Source organism: Monodelphis domestica, chromosome 4 (genome assembly GCF_027887165.1).
Source record: "Monodelphis domestica isolate mMonDom1 chromosome 4, mMonDom1.pri, whole genome shotgun sequence".
Classification (NCBI taxonomy): Eukaryota; Metazoa; Chordata; class Mammalia; order Didelphimorphia; family Didelphidae; genus Monodelphis; species Monodelphis domestica.
In genome coordinates, this window is record NC_077230.1 from 146,487,597 (window position 1) to 146,511,972 (window position 24,376).

A 24,376-nucleotide genomic window follows, 5' to 3' on the forward strand; every position below is an offset into this window, starting at 1 on the left:
TTATATCATTAGGTTTTACCCAGCCCATGATGCAGCCCTACAAATAACTACCCATATTCAACAGTCATCTCTTCTCCACAGGAGGTATACAAGCTCCGAGGTAAAATGAAATTAGCATTCTTTACCACCCATCCATCTTGAATAGTTATTCATTCCAGACAAGTGGATGTACATTTGCCTGGAATGTTCTAGTTAGATGAAATCTCAGATTATCTTCCCCCTCCATTAGAGAAAGGTTTCCTGGAAATCATTAGAGGATTATAGATTTAAGTCAGGAGAGGAGACTCAGAGGCCATCTAATTGAACCCACTCATTTCAGAGAGGAGGGATCCGGGCCCAGAGTTTATGGTAATTACCCAAGGTCATTCAGATAGTAAGTGGAACTGGTAGCACTTGAACCATATTTTCTCTCCTAGACCCCATTATTATTAGAGTTAAGCACAATTAGCCTGGGGATAGAGGTCTGGGCCTAGAGTCAGGAAGACTCAAGTTCATGACTTCAAATAAAGTCTAAAACACTTAAAATTGTGAGACTGGACAAGTCACTTAACCCTGTTTTCCTCACTTTCTTCATCTGTAAAATGAGTTAAAGAAGGAAATGGCCAACTACTTTGTTCTCTTTTCCCAGAAAACCTCAAAATGGGTCACTAAGAATGAGATATAACTGAAACAAGTGAGCAACCACAAGAATTAGTTTATAGGATTAGGGCAAACAATATGATACAAGGGAAAGAATTCTGGTTCTAGAATTAGAATTGGCAGGTACAAATCCCAGCTCTGAAATTTAAAACATGGGTGACCTCAGTCAAATGAATTTATATCTCTGAACCTCCATTTTCATAGCTGTAAATGGAGGAGGTGAGGCAAGATGGTCTCTATGTTACCATTAAATTTGAAATTTAAGATCCCTTTCAGGATACCCTTTCTTATCCTGAACAATAGCAAAATCTTCAAAAAGCACATGTGACTTGTAGGCGTGAATGCCATGATGGATGGAGACATGTTCACGTTAACTACAACTGCCTTCAGTAACTGCCAGCTGAAATGACCAGATATTAATTTCAGTGAGGCAAGATTGGAGTATTTGCTTTTTCTCAGATTTTGCAGATTGGGGATAATATAAACAAATAAATAAGTAAATACATTTATTTTTTTCTTACCACTCCTTTATTTCATAAAGTTACCTATTTATCCCATTATGGTAAAAGAATTAAATGAAATCTTTACTTTGATGTTAAAAAAAAGAAGACAAGCATGATAAATATAGAAAAGAATGAAAAGCAGAGCCAGGAATGGTTTACTCAATGACTACAGTAAGGTAAAGGAAGAAGAAAATAACTGCAAATTAACTGAAATTGAATATAACCAAAATTATATAGATAAAGCATGCCACCCCTCAAAAAGATACAAGAAAATATTTCTTTCTTTGCAGAGGTTAAGTCAATGTGTGAGAGATATTGCATATAAATCCATATTTTTTCAATTTATTGATTGACTTTACTGATTTCTTTCTTTTATAGTTTTCTGGGAGGACTATTTATTAGAAAGTGTTATAAGAGGAGAGGTAGATGTAAAAATAAAAAAAATACATAGATCAACAAGATCTACTTTTACAAAGACAAAAAGGTAATTTTTTTAATTTAAAAATTAAAAAATTTTAAGTTAAATTAAATTAAAATTTTAAATTTTAAAAATTTAACTCCTCTTATTGAATGGAATTCCATGGTGAGAAAGATTTTTTTTTTTATTTTATATCTCCAGGGCCAACCAGAGTGCCTTATACAAACTAGAAAAAAATAAATTATTGCTGGATTGAATTAGGACTGGAAACCTTAAAGTACTAAAGCAATGTGAATGATATTGTGAACATTTTAAACCAGGTGATATCTAAAATAATAAGCATGGCAAGTGACCCAAACAATACTTGCAAGATGCATGGTGGAGATAGGGAGTTTACAACAAGTAACAAAGAATGATTTATTTGTGAAAATTGGCAAAAAAAACCCAAACATTGTGGGTGTGGCCTATTGATGATGAAGCAGGTGTGAAGAAGAACATATGAATGTCTCCAGAATGAAAGAATTTGAGAATTAGAAGGGGCATCAAGTATCACTTAATCAGACCCATACAAAACAGAATACCCATTCTAATTGCTCTTATTCTAATGGGGCTTTTTATTGACCCCAAGTTAAAATTTGCCTTCTCAATTCCTACCCAATTGTTCCTAGTGGTATCCTCTAGAATCAAACGGAACCAATCTAATTCTGCTTCTTTATGATAGGCCTTCCAATATTTAATAGATCTAACACTCCTCCCACACCCAATTTCACCTCCTAGTCTTTTTTTCTCCAGACTAAGCATTCCCAGTTCCTTAAAATGATCTTCATATGTCATGAAACTCAAGGCATTTTACCATCCTAGTTGCTCTTCTACCTCAGCTATACAGCTTATCAATGTTCTATTTTGATTGTGGAGCCCCAAACTGAAAATGTTGCTCCAAATGAAGTTGTACAAGGCAGTCCATTGGAATTATCTACTTCATATTACTTGAAATGATGTCTCTCCCAACACAGATGAAAATTGTGTTTATATTTTTATCTGCCACATTATAGTCTGAGATCATATTGAGAATTAATGTTCACTGAAACATCCCAGATACTTTTCAGAAGAACTTCCTATGCTTCTTCCATTTCACATCTCTTATTGTTGTTGATATTTTGGTACCCATGTGCATAACTTTACATTTGTCCTTATTAAAATATATGTTATTAGATTCATCCCAATACTTTAACCTGTCAAGATATTTTTGGATCCAAATTCTGTTACAACAAGCATTTTTAATCACTTACAAAGTGCTAGATGTGTTAAGTATTGAGAATATAAAGAAAAAAAAAGATAGTCAAGGGTCTTAAGGAACTTATATTCAAATGGGAGAAGAAAAACATGCATAATCAATAAATTAACACTTATTATTCACTTATGTGCCAGATACTATGTTACTCACTGGGGAAAAGAAAAAAAGGCAAAAGATTTTCCATAGTCTCAAGAGACTAGATTTGAACTCTGAACTTTCTGAATATAGGTCCAGCACTATATCCACTGAGCCATCATGCTGTCCATCATTCAGGTAGGTTGCACAGTAGATTGAGTGCCTGTACCTGAAGTTAGGAAGATGCTTCTTTGTACAGTTCAAATATGGCCTCAGGCACTTACTAGTTGTGTCCCTGGGCAAGTCACTTTATCCTGTTTTTCTCAGCTTCATTTTCTGTAAAAATAGGTGAAGGGAATGACAACCTATTTTCCAGCATCTTTGCAAGAAAACTCCAAATGGCATGATGAGGAGTCAGACACAACTCAAACCAGACCAACAATAGAGAAAGCCCCCTCCAAAAACTGATGCTTGGCCCAAGTTTTAAGGATACCAGAAATTTTTAGAGAATGGAGATGGAAGATATAGCATTATACCTGAGGAACAGCATAAAATCATAACCAAGGAGCAGGAAAGCCTCTAATGTTAGAGACTGAACCTCTCTGAGGATTTAAGATAATCGACAACATTTAGACAGATTAAGAAGTCTTGCATGGATTGTATCCTGCCATAATGGGGGTAATAATATATAAATGTATATATATTAGAAGCGTCAAAATATAGTAGAAATATGATGACCACATCATCCCTCTTAAAAGGGAATTATGCCCTTAGACTGAGTTTATTAGGGCACACACTTATTTTAATTAGAAATCTAATGATAATGATTGTGGTTTTCACTTTACATATTTCCAACACTTCCCAGAGCAGATCATTTATGTTCAGAGCTTGGTTGTCTCATAGAGTCCTTATTCAATTTTGGGGAATGAAATTATTTATTGTATTAATGATTCAATTAAATTGCCCCATTTGAATTTTAGCACTGTTGGCCAAAGTTTACATTCATATAATTTAGAAATGAAATACTTGGAAAGGCTTGGAGGAAGACATTCTTTAACATGGAATAAAATAAAAGTGAAATGATTCTGCCTATTCTTTCCTAGGCCACTCACTGAACTTCCTCTTTTACCTGGAGCTCTTGTCTTCCTAGAAGCACTCTAGCCTTGGATTTGACAGATTTCTGATCTAATTTAAAAATTAGAGGTGTCATCAGTCATAGTGGCATCTGCCTCTCATTGGATGCCTCTTTCTAGGATGTCTACTTAAGGAGGGTGTCTAGGTCTGGGCCATCCATGTCTCATTCTTTTCAGAATACACACCAGACTTCCTTTTTTTTGTTGTTGTTCAGCCATTTTTCAGCCTTGGCTAGCTTGTTATAACTCCATTTGGGGTTTTCTTGGCAAAGATACTGGAATGGTTTGACATTTCATTCTCCAGTTCATTTTATACATGAAATAAACAAACATGGTTAGGTGACCTGTCAGGAGTCACACAACTAGTTACATTTCTGAGGCAGGATTTGAAATCAAGTCTTCCTGACCCCATGCTGGACACTATCCACTATTCCACCTAGCTGCCCCCAGACTTCTTCTACTCTTACCTGTGATCAATACTTTTGTCCCCTTCTTCTTACTCCACCCTGTTTTTCAGCATTCATTTACATGTTTTCTTCTCCCATTAGAATATAATCCTCTTTTGAGCAGAGACTGTCTTCCTACTTATATTCATTCATAAAGCTTAATAGAGTATTCATCATAAGTAAGCACTTAATAGTTGGTCAACTGACTGAGTTTTGATGAACAATTTTTTTTACAGTCATGGCCATGCCTCATATTTTCAGAGTATATTCTGATTTCCTAAGTTCTTTCACAGCCCATATTTTATTTAAAATCAGAATACTCATAGGTAGGAGGTAAGGCAGAAATTATTCTAATTGTACATATGTTAATATTGGCACACAGAGGTATTAAATAAACACTATGGAGGCACCTATTTTCCCATCTAAACTTTGCCCTCCCAGCCCTCTGGATTTTAAGACAACACTGCATATAATAGGCTTCTAAAATTATTTGTTTGAATTAAATTATACACAGAAAATAAGAGGATCATGTCCTGCTATACCCCAATTTCTAAAAGAACATAATTTGGTTCCAAAAGAAAAAATTACTTATACATCTTAGTATTCTTAAAATATAATATAATTTTTTGGAACTGTGCTCTGGATTTGTGCTAATAATAGTGATATGAACTGATATATGTTATATTAGAATTTGCAAAATACTTTCCAGCTATTAATTTATCTAACTCTCATAACAATCCTTTTAATTAAATGCTCTTCTTATAATATGTGTATTAAAGAGGAAATAACTGTCTCAGATAATTGAAGCATATACTTTGAGTGCTTTTAAATGTGTGAGTGAGGATTTGGCCTCAGATCTTACTGGATATCTAGCACTTTATCCAGTATTCCATTCTCTAGTTATGCATTAAGTACAGAAATTTTTATGAACAATATGAAAATATATTGTTATTTCTTTTCCTAGGTAAAGATATTTGAAATTAATTCCATTGCTCAAAACTGAGAAGTATCTGTTCAGTCATTTTTCAGCCATGACATCTTTCTTGTAACCTCATTTGGGGGGGGGGGTTCTTGGCAAAGATACAGGTGTGGTTTACCATTCAACTCAGAAGAGGAAACTGAGGCAAACAAGGTTAAGTGGCACTGAAGAACTATTAACTGCCTGAAGCTATATTTGAACTCAGGAAGATGAGTCTTTCAAACAGCAGGCCCAAAGGTTTCTATTACATCACCTATCCTTGTAATAAATTTCACTGTTCAAAATCAAGGAATAGCCTCAGCATCTAATCAACATGTTAGAGCCAATAGTCCCATTTTCTTTGGTGGATATCTTCCTGGTTTTAACTTAAAAAAAAAAACTTTAAATTTTGATTCTACTTTCCTTCCTTGTATTTGCTACTGGAAAATAAAGTTCAAAAACTATTACTCAGAAATATGTTTTCCACAAAATATTTTTAGAAATACTTCAAGAAAATTGCTTTTGGCTTACTAAAATAATCACATGGGTAGGAGCCAAATATTGGAGAGAGAGCAAGTTCAGTATCATTTTGCCTTTCTCCTTAGAATTGTTCTTTTGGGAAGAGAATAATTTTGTGGTATTATTTTCTTAAATTTTTTTGGTTGTTGAATTTAAGTAATCTTTACCCATCTTTCTTTTATTATTACTATTAACAACACTAATGCTATCATCATTATCACTATCATTATTCCTTCTTAAATTCCCACTTGGGAAGGCATCCCAGAATCATTTAATTTTCTTATGGAAATCGTCAGCTTTTTATTATTTTTCCCAGATGCCTTTTCCAAGATTTGTGTAGGGTGATATTCCTTCCCTCATTCCATTCATTGAGCATAGTGTGGTGCCTTGTTCATAGCAGAGACTCCACAAGACTCCACAAATCTTTACTGAAGTAAAGGATGCATCTTAGGAAAGGACTTTTGGTCATGTGAATTTCCCTACAAAATGGGAACTTAGGAAAAAAAAAACCAGATTATACTCCGAAGACATATTTGCAAAAATGTATTTTAAAATGTATTATGAAATGAAAGTACAGTAAGTGGAACAACACAAATTATTGAAACCAAACAATCTTTAAATTGCATATCTTTTTTTGCACTTTATAATTATACTATTTAATTGGGACTCACTATCCCAGTTGAATCAGAAAGAGAATACCAAGGAATCACTGGACCTTGATTAGAATTGCCAAAATGGTAATAATCAAATCATATGTCCTCTTCCCTATAACTCTTGGGTTCTTGTTTTTTGGACTAGACATGCAATTACATTGGTATAGTAACTCTCAAGAAAGAAACTTCCTCTAACAATGCAGACTGACATTTGCTTTGCAAAGAGAAATTTTGACTCCTCCAGGTTTATTCAGTCAGAATAGCATATATCAAAGGCAGAACTTGAATCCCCTCTTCCTAACTTTGAGGACAGATCCCTATCTATTATTTGAAGCTGTTGCTGTGCCATATTAGCAAGGAAAAACTCTTCCAATTTAGGAAACAACATTTTTACAAAGCACCTACTATTTACTAGCTACCATGTTAATCAGCCGTGCTGTCAACTATGCTTAGGTTTAAGGAATCCTTATTTTAGGGAACTATTTCTTCAGATTTGGGATTTCTATATACCTTGCCTTTTAGTAAACCTTCATATATCTCTTATTCAATTTGAAAGGAAATAAGTTCCAGAATTTATCAGACAGATCATTCATATAACAAGTAAAATAAATATGGAGAATGTTGCTTTATAATGACAATTTTATTTGTCATTTTAACTATCTCTACTACTTTTAGAATATTTCAAAAGTCTCATATATATTTAATAAACATTTTCCATATCACTTTGATAAGCATGGCTTTTGTACCCAAAATTTGGGGCACCTGATTTAGGAAGAAAATGGCTTTTTCCCTACTATGTACTTTAAATGGGTACAAGTCGTCATGATGGTTGATCTAAAAGCATTTCCAGGAAACTTATGGATAGTAGAAAGAAAGAAACAAAATAGAGTAAAATTATAGTTCCACAGATACGACATATTTCCCATTTCTCTTCTCCTCTCCTTTCTTCTATTTTCTGTTCTTGTCTTCATCTCTTTATCTCTGTCCCTCTTTCCCTTCCTCACTCCCTCTCTCTCCTGACATGAAATAATCTTTAGTTGTTGATGTTGCTTTTAGACAAATGGTGACTGGATCATAGATTTAAAGACAGAACTGAGACCTCAGATGTTAAGAAACGAATTCCTTTCATTTTAAGCATAAGGAAACTAAAATTCTGAGAGTGAGGTTAACTACTTCATTCACTTTTCTAAAGAGAACTTTTGAGTTATCAATCCAAGTAGATAAACTTTTTTTTGGCTTTTGGCTATATTTATAGTGAGAATACCAATACAAATATGATTCTATTGATCCTCTACTAGATAGTTCATCAGTCAATCCACCAATCAACAAACATAATTAAATGCATACTATCTGTCAGTTACTATTTTTCTGACCACTGGGAATACAAATACAATCAATAAGATGATCCCTAATTCCAATATGTTTACACTTTGAGGAGAAAATACCATTTAAGAATATCTGAGTCACTATGTTCTGAGCTGTGTCTTTAAGAAAGAGAGAGACTTTATCAGATATAAATGAGAAGATATATATTCATTTATGAATACGGTCAGTGGAAAGGCATCCAGATCAGAAAAGAAGAGTCAGGAGAGGCAAAGTCAAGATAGTGGTGTAGAGGCAACAAAAATTTAGACCTCTGAAAACCCTTCCTTACCAATTACAAACTAAATGCTCTCAGGGGACTGAAAATCAAACCTAATAACAAGACAGAGCAAAGGAACCCTCCTGATGGACGCAATTTAAAAGGTATACTCCCCCAAATCCGGAATTCAAGAACATTTGGGTTTAAGGGGAAGGAAGAAGGAAGGTCCCAGGGCCTCTACCTCACCTAGAGCACAAAGCTTCCAGCAGCAGCAGAAACCTCTGGGTGAGCAACGGCACTGGTCTGGAGGGTGTGCCTTGTGGGCAGGACTGTGCCAGGCTCATAGCATCAAACACAAACTGTGGGGAAGGAGCTTGAGAGGGAGTGAGAGAGGGTAGCCTGGTCACAGTGGCAGAGACTCTCCATATTGCTCCAGCCTTCCAGAAATTTTTAGCCTCAGGGCACATCCAGCCCAACACAGCTGAATTTAATCCCATCAAATGTCTTTAGAGGTCAGGGAAGCTCAAGCTCCTACACCTCTTCCTCACAGACTGCTGGACTTTAATCCAATCAAAGTCTCCAGAGGACAAGGAAGCTCAAGCTCCAATACTCCTCCCCCACAGACTGCACTGAGAGATCTCCTGACAAAGCTCCAAGAGGGGAGACTGACATAAAAACCAAAATCAAACACAAAAATGAGAGGAGCAAGAGCAGAGACAACTACAGGGAGCAAAGAAGGGATACATATTAGCAAACAACAAAAAAAGGAAAAAGAAATTACTTCTATCTAGGCAATGAACAAAGAACAAATGCAACAGAGAAGAATGAAGGAACACCAAGCAAAAACACAGAAACTCCAGTGAATTTGACATAAGCTTTGGAAGAACTCAGAATACAATTCAAAACACAATTAAGAGAGGCTGAAGACAATTGGGGAAAGAATTTAAAAACTAAGATAAGTCATCTGGAAACAGAAAATAGTGTCTTGAAAGCCAAAATCAACCAGTTTAAAAATGAGGCAAAGGAGATGAAAGATGAGACAAAGAAATGAAAGATGAGGCAAAGAAGGTGAAAGATGATCTCCAAAGAAAATCAGACCAGAAGGAGAAGGATGACCAAAAAGCTAGGGATGAAATCTAGTCTTTAAGAACCAGATTACATAACTAGAATCAAGTGACTTCACAAGGCAACAGGACACTATAAATTTAATTTTAATGAATGAAAAAATTGAGGAAAATATGAAGCATCTCATTCACAAAACAGAAGATTTAAAAAATCATTCCAAGAGAGACAATTTAAGAATCATTGGCCTACCAGATGACCATAACAAAAGGAAAAGCCTGGATGTCATCCTACAGGAAATTATCCAAGAAAACTGCCCCGATATTCTAGACTAAGAAGGAAAAGTAGAGATTGAAAGAATCCACAGATCACCTCCTGTACTTAATCCCCAACTGACAACACCCAGGAATGTCATAGCCAAATTCAAGAACTATCAAAACAAGGTAAAAATATTACAAACTGCCAAGAAGAAGTCATTCAGATACCATAGAACCATAGTGAGGATAACACAGGATCTGGTTGTATCTACAGTAAAGGACCAAAAGGCATGGGATATGATATTGTGGAAAGCAAGGGAACTAGCTACAAAACCAAGAATCAACTATCCAGCAAAACTGACTATATTCTTACAGGGGAAAGTATGGCCATTTAACAAAATAGAAGAATTCCAAGCATTTGTAAAGAAAAGACCAGACCTGAACAGAAAATTTGATGTCCAACCACAGAACTCAAGAGAATCATCAAAAGATAATTTAAGAAGAGGGAAAAAATAAAAATAAAACAAAAACAAAAGCCCTTTTTTTAAAGAGACCCAATAAATTAAAATAATATGTGTCCCTATAAGAAAAAAGGTCATTGGTAACTCTTACAAATTGCTATTATCACCTGGGCAGCTAGAAGAATTACACTTAGAGTGAACAGTGACAAACTATATAGGATGAAATAACAAAACATAAATATGTATATAGATATATGTATGCATAAATACATATACATGTGTGTGTATATATGTACATATATATATATATATATATATATATATATATATATAACAAGAGCTAAAAATGAGGTTACTATTAAAGAAATGGGAAAAGAAACAAAAGGGGGTAAATTTATATGTCACAAAGAAGTTCATGGCAGGAGGGGGAAGAACATCAATACACTGGAAGGGTAAAGAGTTCGAAGATAGGAAATACTCAACTCTTACATGCATTGAAATTGAATCAAAGAGGGAAGAACAATCCAATCCATTGGGGCAGAAAATAGACTTACACCCTATAGGAAAGTAGAAAGGTAAGAAATGCACTGGTGGGGAGGGAAGAGGTACAAGGGAGGGAGAGGGTGGTAGGTAGTTTTAATAAGACTGCAAAGAAAATAATGGGGGGTAATATGAAGATAGGGGAGTAGAAAGGGCAGTAAAATAAGGGTGGGAACTAAGGAACTGGTTAAAAACAAACATTGGTGTAGAAGGAAATAGTGAAAGAAGAAAAGGCAGGACCAGTAGTAGAAATCAAAATGCCGGGAAATACACAGCTGGTAATGATAACTCTGAATGTGAATGGAATGAACTCACCCAAAAAATGGACAAATAGCAGAGTGTATTAGAATCCAAAACCCTACCATATGCTGTCTACAAGAAACACACATGAAGAAGGTACATACGCATAGGGTGAAAGTAAGAGGATGGAGCCAAATTTATTGGACATCAACTGATAAAAAGAAGGCAGGAGTTGCAATCATTATATCTGAGAAAGTCAAAGTAAAAATAAATCTGGTTAAAAGAGACAGGAAAGGTAATTACATCCTGATAAAAGGCAGTATAGACAATGAGGAAATCAGTACTCAACATGTATGCAACAAATGGCATAGCATCCAAATTTCTAAAGGAGAAACTCAAGGAGCTCAAGGATGAAATAGATAGAAAAACTATACTAGTGGGAGACCTGAACCTTCCTCTATCCAAACTAGATAAATCAAACCAAATAAATAAATAAGAAGGAGGTAAGAGAAGTGAATGAAATTTTACAAAAATTAGTGTTAGTATATATGTGGAGAAAAATAAATAGGGAAAAAAGGAATACACCTTCTTTTCAGTAGGACATGATAAAGTCAAAAAACTGACCATATATTTGGTCATAAAATCATTGCAAACAAGTGCAAAAGAGCAGAAACAATGAATGCAACCTTCTCAGTTCACAATGCAATGAAAATAATAATTAGTAAGGGTACATTGAGAGGTAAATCAAAAAATAATTTGAAATTAAACAATACAAATCTCCCAAACCAGTTAGTCAAAGAACAAATCATAAAAACAAGTAATAATGTCATTGAAGAAAATGACAATGATAAGACATCCTTTCAAAACCTATGGGATTCAGTCAAAGCAGTACTCAGGCAGAAATTTATATCCTTAAGTTCATATATTAACAAATTAGTGTAGGAAAAGGTCAATGAATTGGGCATGCAAATTAAAAAAAAAACTAGAAAATGTACAAATTAAATATCTTCTAATGAATACTAAATTAGAGATCCTAAAAATTAAAAGAGAAATTAATAAAATTGAATATCAATGAACTATCGATGTAATAAACAAGACTAGAAGCTGGTACTTTGAAATAACAAATAAAATAGACAAAGCACTGGTCAATCTAATTTAAAAAAGGAAAAAGAAAACCAAATTGACAGTATCCAAGATGAAAAAGGAGACCTCACCTCTAATGAAGAAGAAATTAAGGCAATCATTAAAAACTATTATGCTAAACTAAATGGCAACAAATATGGCAATCTAGGTGATATGGATGAATACTTACAAATATATAAATTGCTTAGACTAACAGAGAAATAAAAAGGTTACCTAAACAACCACATATCAGAAAAAGCAATTGAACAAGCCATCAAAGAACTCCTTAAGAAAAATTCCTCAGGGCCAGATGGATTCACAAATGAATTCTATCAAACATTCAAAGAACAACTAATCCCAATATTATACAACCTATGTGACAGAATAAGCAAAGAAGGAGTTCTACTAGATTCCTTTCACGACACAAATATGGTACTGATTCCAAAGCCTGGCAGGTCAAAAATAGAGAAAGAAAACTATAGACTAATCTTCTTAATGAATTTAGATACAAAAGTCTTAAATAGGATACTAGCAAAATACTCAGCAAGTCATCATGCGTGTTATTCTCTATGACCAGGTAGGATTTTTACCAGGAATGCAAAGATGATTCAATATTAGGAAAACCATTCACATAATTGACCATATTAATAAGCAAACCGACAAAAATCACAATATTATCTCAATAGATGCAGAAAAATCCTTTGACAAAATACAACACCCATTCCTATTGAAAGAACTAGAAAGCATAGGATTAGAAGGGTCTTTCCTAAAAATAATAAACAGTATATATCTAAAACCATCAGCTAATATCATCTGCAATGGGGATAAACTAGATGCATTCCCAATAAGATCAGGAGTGAAACAAGGATGCCCATTATCACCTCTACTATTTGACATTGTAGTAGAAACACTAGCAGTAGCAATTAGAGAAGAAAAAGAAATTGAAGGCATCAAAATAGGCAATGAGGAGATCAAGCTATCACTCTTTGCAGATGATATGATGGTTTTCTTAAAGAATCCTAGAGAATCAACTAAAAAGTTAGTAGAAATAATCAACAACTTTAGCAAAGTTGCAGGATACACAATAAACCCACATAAGTCATCATCATTTCTATATATCTCCAACCCATGTCAGCAACAAGAATTAAAAAGAGAAATTCCATTTAAAATCACCCTAGACAATATAAAATACTTAGGAATCTATCTGCCGAGACAAACACAGAACTATATGAGCAGAACTACAAAACACTCTTCACACAATTAAAACTAGATCTTAACAATTGGAAAAACATTGATTGCTCATGGGTTGGATGAGATAACATAATAAAAATGACAATCCTACCCAAATTAATTTACTTATTTAGTCCATACTCAATGAACTACCAAAAAACTTATTTACTGAATTAGAAAAAAAAAAAAAACATAGCGAAGTTCATTTGGAAGAAGAAAAGATAAAGTATATCCAGGGAAATCATGAAAAAAAAATGCCAAGGAAGGAAGACTTCCAGTCCCAAATCTCAAACTACATTATAAAGCAGTGTTCATGAAAACCATTTGGTACTGGCTAAGATACAGAAAGGAGGATCAGTGGAATAGACTTGGGGTAAATGAGTTCAGCAAGACAGTCTATAATAAGCCCAAAGATCCCAATTCTTGGGACCAAAATCCACTATATGATAAAAACTGCTGGGAAAATTGGAAGACATTATGGGAGAGATTAGGTTTGGATCAACATCTCACACCCTACACCAAGATAAACTCAGAATGTGTGAATGACATAAATATAAAGAAGGAAACTATAAGCAAATTAGGTGAACACTGAATATTATATATGTCAGATCTTTGGGAAAGGAAAGACTTTAAAACCAAGAGAGAGTTAGACAAAATCACAAAATATAAAATCAATAATTTTGATTACATCAAATTAAAAAGTTTTTGTACAAACAAAACAAATGCATCCAAAATTAGAAGGGAAGCAACAGATTGGGAAACAATCTTTATAACAAAATGTCTGACAAAGGTCTATTTACTCAAATTAATAAAGAACTAAACAAATTGTTCAAAAAATCAAGCTATTCTCCAATTGATAAATGGGCAAGGGACATGAATAGGCAATTTTTAATTAAAGAAATCAAAACTATTAATAAGCACATGAAAAAATGTTCTAAATCTCTTATAATTAGAGAGATGCAAATCAAAACAACTCTGGGGTATAAACACATACCTAGCAGATTGGGTGACATGATAGCAAAGGAAAGTAATGAATGCTGGAAGAGATGTGACAAAATTGGGACCTTATTGCTTTGCTGGTGGAGTTGTGAATTGATCCAACCATTCTGGAGGGCAATTTGGAACTATGCCCAAAGGGCACTAAAAGACTGTCTACCCTTTGATCTAGTCATAGCACTGCGGGGTTTGTACCCCAAAGAGATAATAAGGAAAAAGACATGTACAAAAATATTCATAGCTGCACTCTTTGTGGTGGCAAAAAATTGGAAAATGAGAGGATGCCTTCAATCGGGGAATGCCTGAACAAATTATAGTATATGTTGGTGATAGAATACTATTGTGCTGAAAGGAATAATAAAATGGAGGGATTCCATGGGAACTGGAACAACCTCCAGAAACTGATGCAGAGTGAGAGGAGCAGAACCAGGAGAATATTGCACACAGAGATTGATACACTGTGGTACAATTGAATGTAACAGACTTCTCATTAGTGGCAATGAATTGCTCCTGACAACTTGGAGGAATGTACAAAAAGAACACTATCAACATTCAGAGGAAAAACTGGGAGTAGAAACACAGATGAAAAACAACTGCTTGAATACATGGTTCAAGTGGATATGGATGGGGATGTAGACTCTAAATGAACATCCTAATGCAGACACCAACAACATGGAAATATGTTCTAATCAAGGACACAAGTAATACCCAATGAAATTGTGTGTTGGCTTTGGGAAGGGTGGTTGGAAGGGAAAGAGGGAAATAATGTAATTATTGTAACCAAGGAATAATTTCCTAAATTCACTAAATAAATTAATTCAGATCCTTTTAAAAAATAAACTTCTTTCACCTGAAAAAAAAAAAGAAAAGGAGAGTCATTTTTCTAAATGATATTCTACTACTCAATAAACTATAGTGGCTTCATATTGTCTATAGGAATGTATACAAATTCCTTTGTTGGGCATCCAAAGCCCTGTCTAAGTAAATATCTCCCCCACCCTTTTCCATTGTTCAAGAACTTTACTCTCCAATATATACACTTCGATCCAGTGATGCTTAGCTCCTGGGTCTTCCATGAATTAGACATTGCATCTCTTGACTCTGTTCTTTTTCTCTGGCTATCCACCATGCAAAGAATATTCTCCCACGTTCACTGACTACTGATGTCCTTGGATTCTTCTTCTTCTTTTTAATTGGCTTCTTTTTATTTCCAACTACAATTCTGCCTTCTATACTAAGTATTTTAGAAACTTCTTAATTCTGATGCTTTACCTATTTTATTATTTTTCATTTGCCATGTATAAAGCTTAATATATACATACATATATGTATACACACACACACACACACACACACATATATACTTCGTTGCACGTTGTCTCTCCTACTGGATTTTGACATCCACGAGGGAAGGGACTATTTTTGCCACTTTTTGTATTATCATCTCTTAGCACAATGCCTGGAACATAACAGATGTTTAAAGGCACAGTATCTGGAACACGATAAGTGCTTAATAAATGTTTTTAATTGAATTGAGGAATACGAAGAAATGCAATTTGTCTAGTTAGCATGAAGAAACCATATATATTGAGGTTGCAATGAAAGTGGTTGAGACAAGATTGTGAAGTGTTTTCAAATTTTAACAGAGATAATATCTTATCCTAGAGGCAATAGGGAGCCACTGTAGTTAATTGAATAAAATAGTAATATCTTTAAATTCACATTTAAGGAAATTACTTTAGCAACTATGTGGAGAATGAATTGAAGTGTTGAAAGACTTGAGACAAGGAGTTCAATCAGGAATCAACTTCAATTAATCATAACTAAGGTAATGATGCCTGAACTGGGGTGGTAGCAATGTGCATGGAGAGAAGAGTTTGAATGTCAGAGATGCTGTAGAGATAAAAAAGATATTATTTGACAACCAAATTTGATATGCAGTTGAAGAACATTGAAGAGTTAAAAGATAATGACCAGATTAAGAACCTGATAACTGTACAAAGATAGCACTTTCAAGATATCTGCATTAAATACATATTTAGAATTGGTCTAAAATTGAATGATTTTTACCAGATTTTCTTTCCTTTTTCTGCCTGCCATTGTACTAGATCCAAAACACTGCTGCAACAGCATAAAATAATAGCTTTTTTTTTTTTTATCTGTTTCTTTCTAAAGACCACAGATTTAGAGCTGGAAGAGACTTGTGAAGTTATTTATTCTCTTAGTTTCTTTATGAGGAAGCTGAGGTTCAGAAATGTTAAGTGACTTGGTGAGGGTCACACATCTAGTAAATATCAGAGGTGGGATTTCAAGTTAATACTCTTAATAGCTAACAATTAAATATTAGTAATATTTATTAAATATTTTGTATATTAGGAAATTAGTTCTTCATAACAACTTGATGACATAGATGCTATTAGTATATCCATTTTACAGATGAGAAAGTTGGTTCTGAGAAGGGTCAAATGACTTACCCAGTTACTAAATATCTGAAGTAGCATTTGAAATCAGGTCTTCTTGTCTCCAAATCTAGTGATCTTACACTACTTTACCAACTAGCTGTCATTATCTATCTTTATGCATACCTCTTACGTATAAAGTTCTCTGAAAAACTTAAGAAGCTACATAAATATTAGCTATTATAATTATTATTTATAGGTCACAATAGCCAAGTAATTTATCAATGGATAATCAAATTACTATTGACCTATATTTACCTAGTTGCTATTCAGATAACAAACCAATTCTGTCACTGAAAGAGTGTTCAAAGTTTTAGCAACTTGGGAATTTTCCACCTAAGTGTAATTTGTACCTCTAAGTCCATTTTAATAAGACTCTCTTTATTGGTGGAGAATGATTGCTCAATTCTCCTCTCTTGTATGTGGGGTGGGGTAGTTTTGTTTGTACAGAAACTTTTTAATTTAATCTAATCAAAATTATTGATTTTACATTTTTTTTATTTTTTTCTAAGTCTTGCTTGGTTTTAAAATCTTTTCATTCCCAAAGGTCTGGCATGTATACTATTCTGTATTCACCTAATTTACTTATAGTGTCCTTCTTTATATTCAAGTCATTCACACATTTGTGGTTTATCTTCGTGTGGGGTGTGAGATGTTGATCCAAACCCAATCTCTCCCATAATGTCTTCCAATTTTCCCAGCAGTTTTTATCAAATAGTGGATTTTGGTCCCCAAAATTGGGATCTTTGGGGTTATCATATACTGTCTTGCTGAGCTCACTTACCCCAAGTCTATTCCACTGATCCACCTTTCTGTCTCTTAGCCAGTACCAAATTGTTTTGATGACTACTGCTTTGTAATACAGTTTGAGATCTGGGACTGCAAGTCCTCCTTCTTTGACATCTTTTTCATGATTTCCCTGGATATACTTGATCTTTTGTTCTTCCAATTGAACTTTGTTATGGTTTTTTTAATTCAGTAAAAAAGTTTTTCGGTAGTTCAATGGATAGGGCACTAAATAAATAAATTAATTTCGGTAGGATGGTCATTTTTATTATGTTATCTCACCCAACCCATGAGCAATTGATGTTTTTCCAATTGTTTAGATCTGGTTATTATTATGTGGAAAGTGTTTTCTAGTTCTGTTCATATAGTTCCTGAGTTTGTCTCTGCAGATAGATTTCCTAAGTATTTTTTATTGTCCAGGGTGATTTTAAATGGAATTTCTCTTTTTAATTCTTGTTGCTGACATGGGTTGGAGATATATAGAAAAGCTGATGATTTATATGGGTTTATTTTGTATCCTGCAACTTTGCTAAAGTTGTTGATTATTTCAATTAGATTTTTGGTTGAATCTCTAGGATTCTTTAAGTAGACCATCATGTCATCTGCAAAGAGTGATAACTTGATCTCCTCCTTGCCTATTTTGATGCCTTCAATTTCTTTTTCTTCTCTAATTGCTACTGCTAGTGTTTCTACTACAATGTCAAATAGTAGAGGTGATAATGGGCATCCTTGTTTCACTCCTGATCTTATTGGGAATGCATCTAGTTTATCCCCATTGCAGATGATATTAGCTGATGGTTTTAGATATATACTGTTTATTATTTTTAGGAAAGACCCTTCTAATCCTATGCTTTCTAGTTCTTTCAATAGGAATGGGTGTTGTATTTTGTCAAAGGATTTTTCTGCATCTATTGAGATAATATTGTGATTTTTGTCGGTTTGCTTATTAATATGGTTAATTATGTGAATGGTTTTCCTAATATTGAACCATCTTTGCATTCCTGGTAAAAATCCTACCTGGTCATAGAGAATAACACTCATGATGACTTGCTGGAGTATTTTGCTAGTATCCTATTTAAGACTTTTGTATCTATGTTCATTAAGATTGGTCCATAGTTTTCTTTCTCTATTTTTGACCTGTCTGGTTTTGGAATCAGTACCATATTTGTGTTGTAAAAGGAATTTGGTAGAACTCCTTTGCTAATTATTACATATAGTTTGTATAATATTGGGATTAGTTTTTCTTTGAATGTTTGATAGAATTCTTTTGTGAATCCATCTGGTCCTGGGGATTTTTCTCAGGGAGTTCTTTGATAGCTTGTTCAATTTCTTTTTCTGATATAGAGTTGTTTAGGCAATTTATTTCTTCTTCTCTTAGTCTTGGCAATTTATATATTTGTAAGTATTCATCCATATCACCTAGATTGCCATATTTGTTGCCATTTAGTTTAGCATAATAGTGTTTAATGATTGCCTTAATTTCTTCTTCATTAGAGGTGAGGTCTCCCTTTTCATCTTGGATACTGTCAATTTGGTTTTCTTCTTTCCTTTTTAAAATTAGATTGACCAGTGCTTTGTCTATTTTATTTGTTATTTCAAAGTACCAACTTTTAGTCTTCTTTCTTAAGTCAATAGTTCTTTGACTTTCAATTTTATTAAATTCTCCTTTGAGTTTTAGGATCTCTAATTTAGTCTTCATCTGAGGATTTTTAATTTGCTCACTTTCTAATTTTTTAATTTGTATGCCCAATTCATTGACCTCTGCCCTTCTTAATTTGTTAGTATATGAACTCAAGGATGTAAATTTCCCCCTGAGTACTGCTTTGGCTGCATCCCATAGGTTTTGAAAGGATGTCTCATCATTGTAATTTTCTTCAATGAAGTTATTAATTGTTTCTATGATTTGTTCTTTAACTAACTGGTTTTGGAGAATTGTATTGTTTAATTTCCAATTAATTTTCGATTTACCTCTCCATGTTCCCTTACTAATTATTATTTTCATTGCATTGTGATCTGAGAAAGTTGCATTTATTATTTCTGCTCTTTTGCAATTGTTTGCAATGTTTTTATGCCCTAATACATGGTCAATTTTTGTAAATGTACCATGTGCTGCAGAAAAGAAAGTATATTCCTTTTTGTCCCTATTTATTTTTCTCCACATGTCTACTAACTCTAATTTTTCTAAGATTTCATTCACTTCTCTTACCTCTTTCTTATTTATTTTTTGGTTTGATTTATCTAGTTCAGATAGAGGAAGGTTCAGATCTCCCACTAGTATAGTTTTTCTATCTATTTCGTCCTTGAGTTCCTCTAGTTTCTCCTTTAGAAATTTGGATGCTATGCCATTTGGTGCATACATGTTGAGTACAGATATTTCCTCACTGTCTATACTGCCTTTTATCAGGATGGAATTACCTTCCCTATCTCTTTTAACTAGATTTATTTTTACTTTGGCTTTGTCGGATATCATGATCCCGACTCTTGCCTTCTTTTTGTCAGTTGATGCCCAATAGATTTGGCTCCACCCTCTTACTTTCACCCTATGTGTATCTACCTTTCTCATATGTGTTTCTTGTAGACAGCATATGGTAGGGTTTTGGACTCTAATCCACTCTGCTATTTGCTTGCATTTTATCCCTCCCCCCCTGATGATTCTCTTGAGTTCTGTGTTTTGTCATCAGATTTTCTGTTTAGTTCTGGTCTTTTCAAATGCTTGGAATTCTTCATTTTGTTAAATGGCCATACATTCCTCTGTAAGAATATAGCCAGTTTTGTTAGGCAGTTGATTCTTGGTTGTAGACTTAGTTCCCTTCCTTCCTGGAATATCATATTCCATGCCTTTTGGTCCTTCAGTGTAGATTCAGCCAGATTCTGTGTTATCCTCATTGTAGTTCTTTGGTATCTGAATGACTTCTTCTTAGCAGCTTGTAATATTTTTTCCTTGGTCTGATAGTTCTTGAATTTGGCTATGACATTCCTGGGTGTTGACCACTGGGGATTAAGCACAAGAGGTGATTTCAATCTCTACTTTTCACTTTTCTTCTAGAATGTCGAGGCAGTTTTCTTGGATAATTTCCTGTAGAATTATGTCCATACTTTTTCTTTTGTCATGGTCCTCCAGTACACCAATGATTCTTAAAGTGTTTCTCCTGGAATGATTTTCTAAATCTCTTGTTTTGTGAATGAGATGCTTCATATTTTCCTCAATTTTTTCATTCATTAAATTTTGTTTTATTGTGTCCTACTGCCTTGTGAAGTCTCTTGCTTCTAGTTGTTGTATTCTGGTTTTTAAAGATTGGATTTCATTCCTAGCTTTTTGGTCATCCTTCTTCTGCTCTGATTTTCTTTGGCGATTATCTTTCACCTCTTGCCTCATCTTTTATTTTCTTTGTCTCATCTTTCATCTCCTTTGCCTCATTTTCAAGCTGATTAATTTTGACTTTCAAGACACTATTTTCTCTTTCTAGATGACTTATCTTGCTTTTAAGTTCTTTTCCCAGTTGTATTCAGCCTCTCTTAATTGTGTTTTGAATTATATTTTGAGTTCTTCCAAAGCTTATGTCCAATTCACTGAAGTTTCTGTGTTTTTGCTTGGTGTTCCTTCATCCTTCTCTGTTGCATTTGTTTTTTGTTCATTGCCTGGATAGAATCTATAAATTGTAATTTCTTTTTTTATTGTTTTCTTATATTTGCCCCTTCTTTCCTCCTGTAGTTGCCTGAATTCTTTGCTCTTCTCATTATGTGGTGGATCTGTGGTTTTGGTCTTTTCTGTCAGCTTTCACCCTCGGAGCTTAGTCAGCAAATCTCTCAGTGCAGTCTGTGGGAGAGGGAGATTGGGGCTTGAGCTTCCCTGCCCTCTGAAGGCTTGATGAGATTAAACCCAGCTGAGTTGAACTTGAAAACCTGGATGTGCCCTGAGGCCAAAACCTCTGGAAGGGGGACACAATGTGAAGTGTCTCTGTTGCTGCAACTAGGTTGCTTGATCTCTGCTTCTTCTCCAATTACTTCCCCACTGCCTGAGCCTGGCACAGCTTTGCCCACAAGACACTACCTCCAGGCTAGTACCCTTGCTCACCCAGAGGTTCCATCTACCCCTGGAGGTTCAGCACTCTAGGTGGAGGAGGGGTCCTGGGACCTTCCTTGTTTCTTTCCTTTAAATCTGAGTGTTCTCAAATTCAGGCCTTTTGGGGGCATACCTTTTTAGGTAAGTCCAACAGGAGGGTTCCTTGGCTCTGTCTTGTTGTTAGGTTTGATTTTCATTCCCCTAGGATCATTTAGTTTGTAATTGGTAAGGAAGGGTTTTCAGAGGTCTGAACTTTCGTTGCCTCTACACTGCCATCTTGACCTAAGAAGAGCATTATAGCTAACCTCTGACTTCCCCTTCAGGCAGGATCAAAGTCTTCCATGGAGAAGAGTTGGGGAAGAGAAGAGAGTCTTCTTCTCTATGAGCCATATTAGATAGATCCATATAGACACATTCCTTATATGGACAAAATAATACACAGTATGTCCCACATTGGTTTTTAACAAATTATATATGTTATATAAAGCTTTCTCCCACTTTTATGTGTATTGATAATTTTAGGATCATGTAAGTCCATTGAAAAGGAATATGCTTTGACCTGTAACACCTTTCAGTGGATTGTTTATTTCAAAATATTTTTAGAAAACTAAGGAAAGAATAAAAAAGAAAAGTTCTTAACTCAATGGTTTCCCAAGAACAAAAATATTTAAATAGTTCAGTAATTTTTAATATCTGCCCATAAAAATAAATGATCCTGATTAAATATCTATAGACATACATACACAGACTTGAATTTTGGACTTTTTCTTCTCCTTTTCCAAATAGCTAATGGAATTCCAGAAAAGAAATTAACCATTGGAAATAGCTGATAGCTTTGCACATTTTGTTAACATTTCCCAATATTTTAACAGAAATTCAATTTCTTTGGCTTTAATGAGGGATTGTAATTAATTCAATCTTCCCATAGGGTTATAGAAGTGCATGGAACCTGGCCTCTGCTAAGACATGCAGGTACCTTTAGTGGATAAAATGAGACTTTCTTATTGCTGAATTAAAGACTGGGAATACTTCTGGGTCTCCGATATAATCCCATTAGATTCTTATCCAATTCCTTCTAACATAACTTTTAAAAAATATTTAACTCATCTAATCCCAATATTTCTCCTTGGGATACATTTCAGTAATTCTTTAAACAAGAAACATAAAATCCCAAGAAAATAGTATTATAAAAAGGGCAATTAAAATCATTATGACTTTCACATTAACCAACAAAAATCCCAGGGATGTGAAGTTAATGTAGGTAAGTATTTCAGCTCCTTCAGGAACATAGTGCTAGGATTAGCCATATCCTTGTAGTTGTAGTCAGTATAATATATTTAAGGTTTTCTCTGCTTCACTATACTGTCAATTTAAAATGGGATTTTAGTTGAAAACCTAGAAGAATGTAATTTATAGCTAATACATTTCACAAATGTTATTCTATTGAAAATATGTATTTACATATGTCAAATACAAATTAACTTTTCTTCATATTAAGAGGGTAAGTTGGTACTTTGTGGGCTATATACACTTAGAAATTTTTTTAACATTAGTGTTATGGAATGTAAAAGGTGGAGGCTATTAGGTGACTCAGTGGATATAGCTCTGGACTTGGATTCAGGAAGACCTGTATTCAAATCTAGATTCATATATTTACTATTTTTGTGACTAAGGGCAAGCCACTTAATTGCATTTATCTCAATTTCCTCATCTGTAAAATGAGCTGAAGAAGAAAAAGGCAAACCACTATAGTATCTTTGCCAAGAAAACCCCAAATGAAGTCAGGAAGAGTTGGATATGACTGAACTGACCAAACAATCACCTTTCCATTAAAAAATAATAAAAAAGAAATTTATTTCCTTTACTTTCCCACTCCCACCCATTTCGGGGGGGGGGAAGCCGAGGGGGAAGAAAAATAAACACATTTCTTATAACAAATATTCAGTCAATCAAAATAAATTCCCCTACTGGCTATATACACAGATTTTTTATTCTACACCCTAACTCTCTACCTCAAAACATGTTTAATCCTTTGATCTCTGGAATCATGAATTGTTCTTATATTTGATTTATAGATTTCACAGCTTCCAAAGGAAATTAGGTGAAACAGTGGATAGATCTCTGGGCCTGGAGACAGGAAGATCTGAGTTCTAATTGGTTTCAGAAACTTAAGAGATGAATGACCTTGGGCAAGTCTCTTAATTTCTTCTTTTCTCAGTTCCCTAAAATACAGAATGCAGAAAATAATAGCACCCACTTCCAGGTTGGTTGTGAGGATCAAATAAGACAATATTTGTAAAGTGCATAGTACAGTACCTGCCTCATAGTGGACAATAAATATTTGTTCCTTGCCTGCCTTAATACAATTTTCATTGTAAAATTTGTTCAGGTTCTGACCGTTTAATTCTACATTAGTTAATAAAATTCTTCCAAAATATTCATATTTATATTGATTTTACAGTAAAATTTTTCTTCATTTTCTGCTTACTATGTCAACTAATATAATGACATTCTATGTCTTTTTGAAATCATCTGTGCATTTTTTAGAATACAAAAGTACACCATTGCTTTTATATAGCTTAAGTTATTACTCACTCCATTATTGTTGGGCAGTCTCTTACTTTCCAGGGTTTTTTACCACCACAAATAGAACCTCTTTAAATATTTTTGGACAGAAAGAACTTTTTCATCTTTTTCTGATCTTTTTTCTATAGAATCTTAGTAATGCTATATGGGGGTCAATGAACAAATTACTCTTTAGTAATCCTTTTTGTGTATAAATCCAAATTTGTTACTCAAATGGTTTTACCCATCCACACTCCTCCCAGCAGTTCATCAATGTGCCTGTTTTTCTACAATCCTTCCAATATTTATCATTTTCCCTATTTGTCATCTTTGCTATTCTGATGTGTTTGAGAAGAAAGCTCAGAAATATCTTAG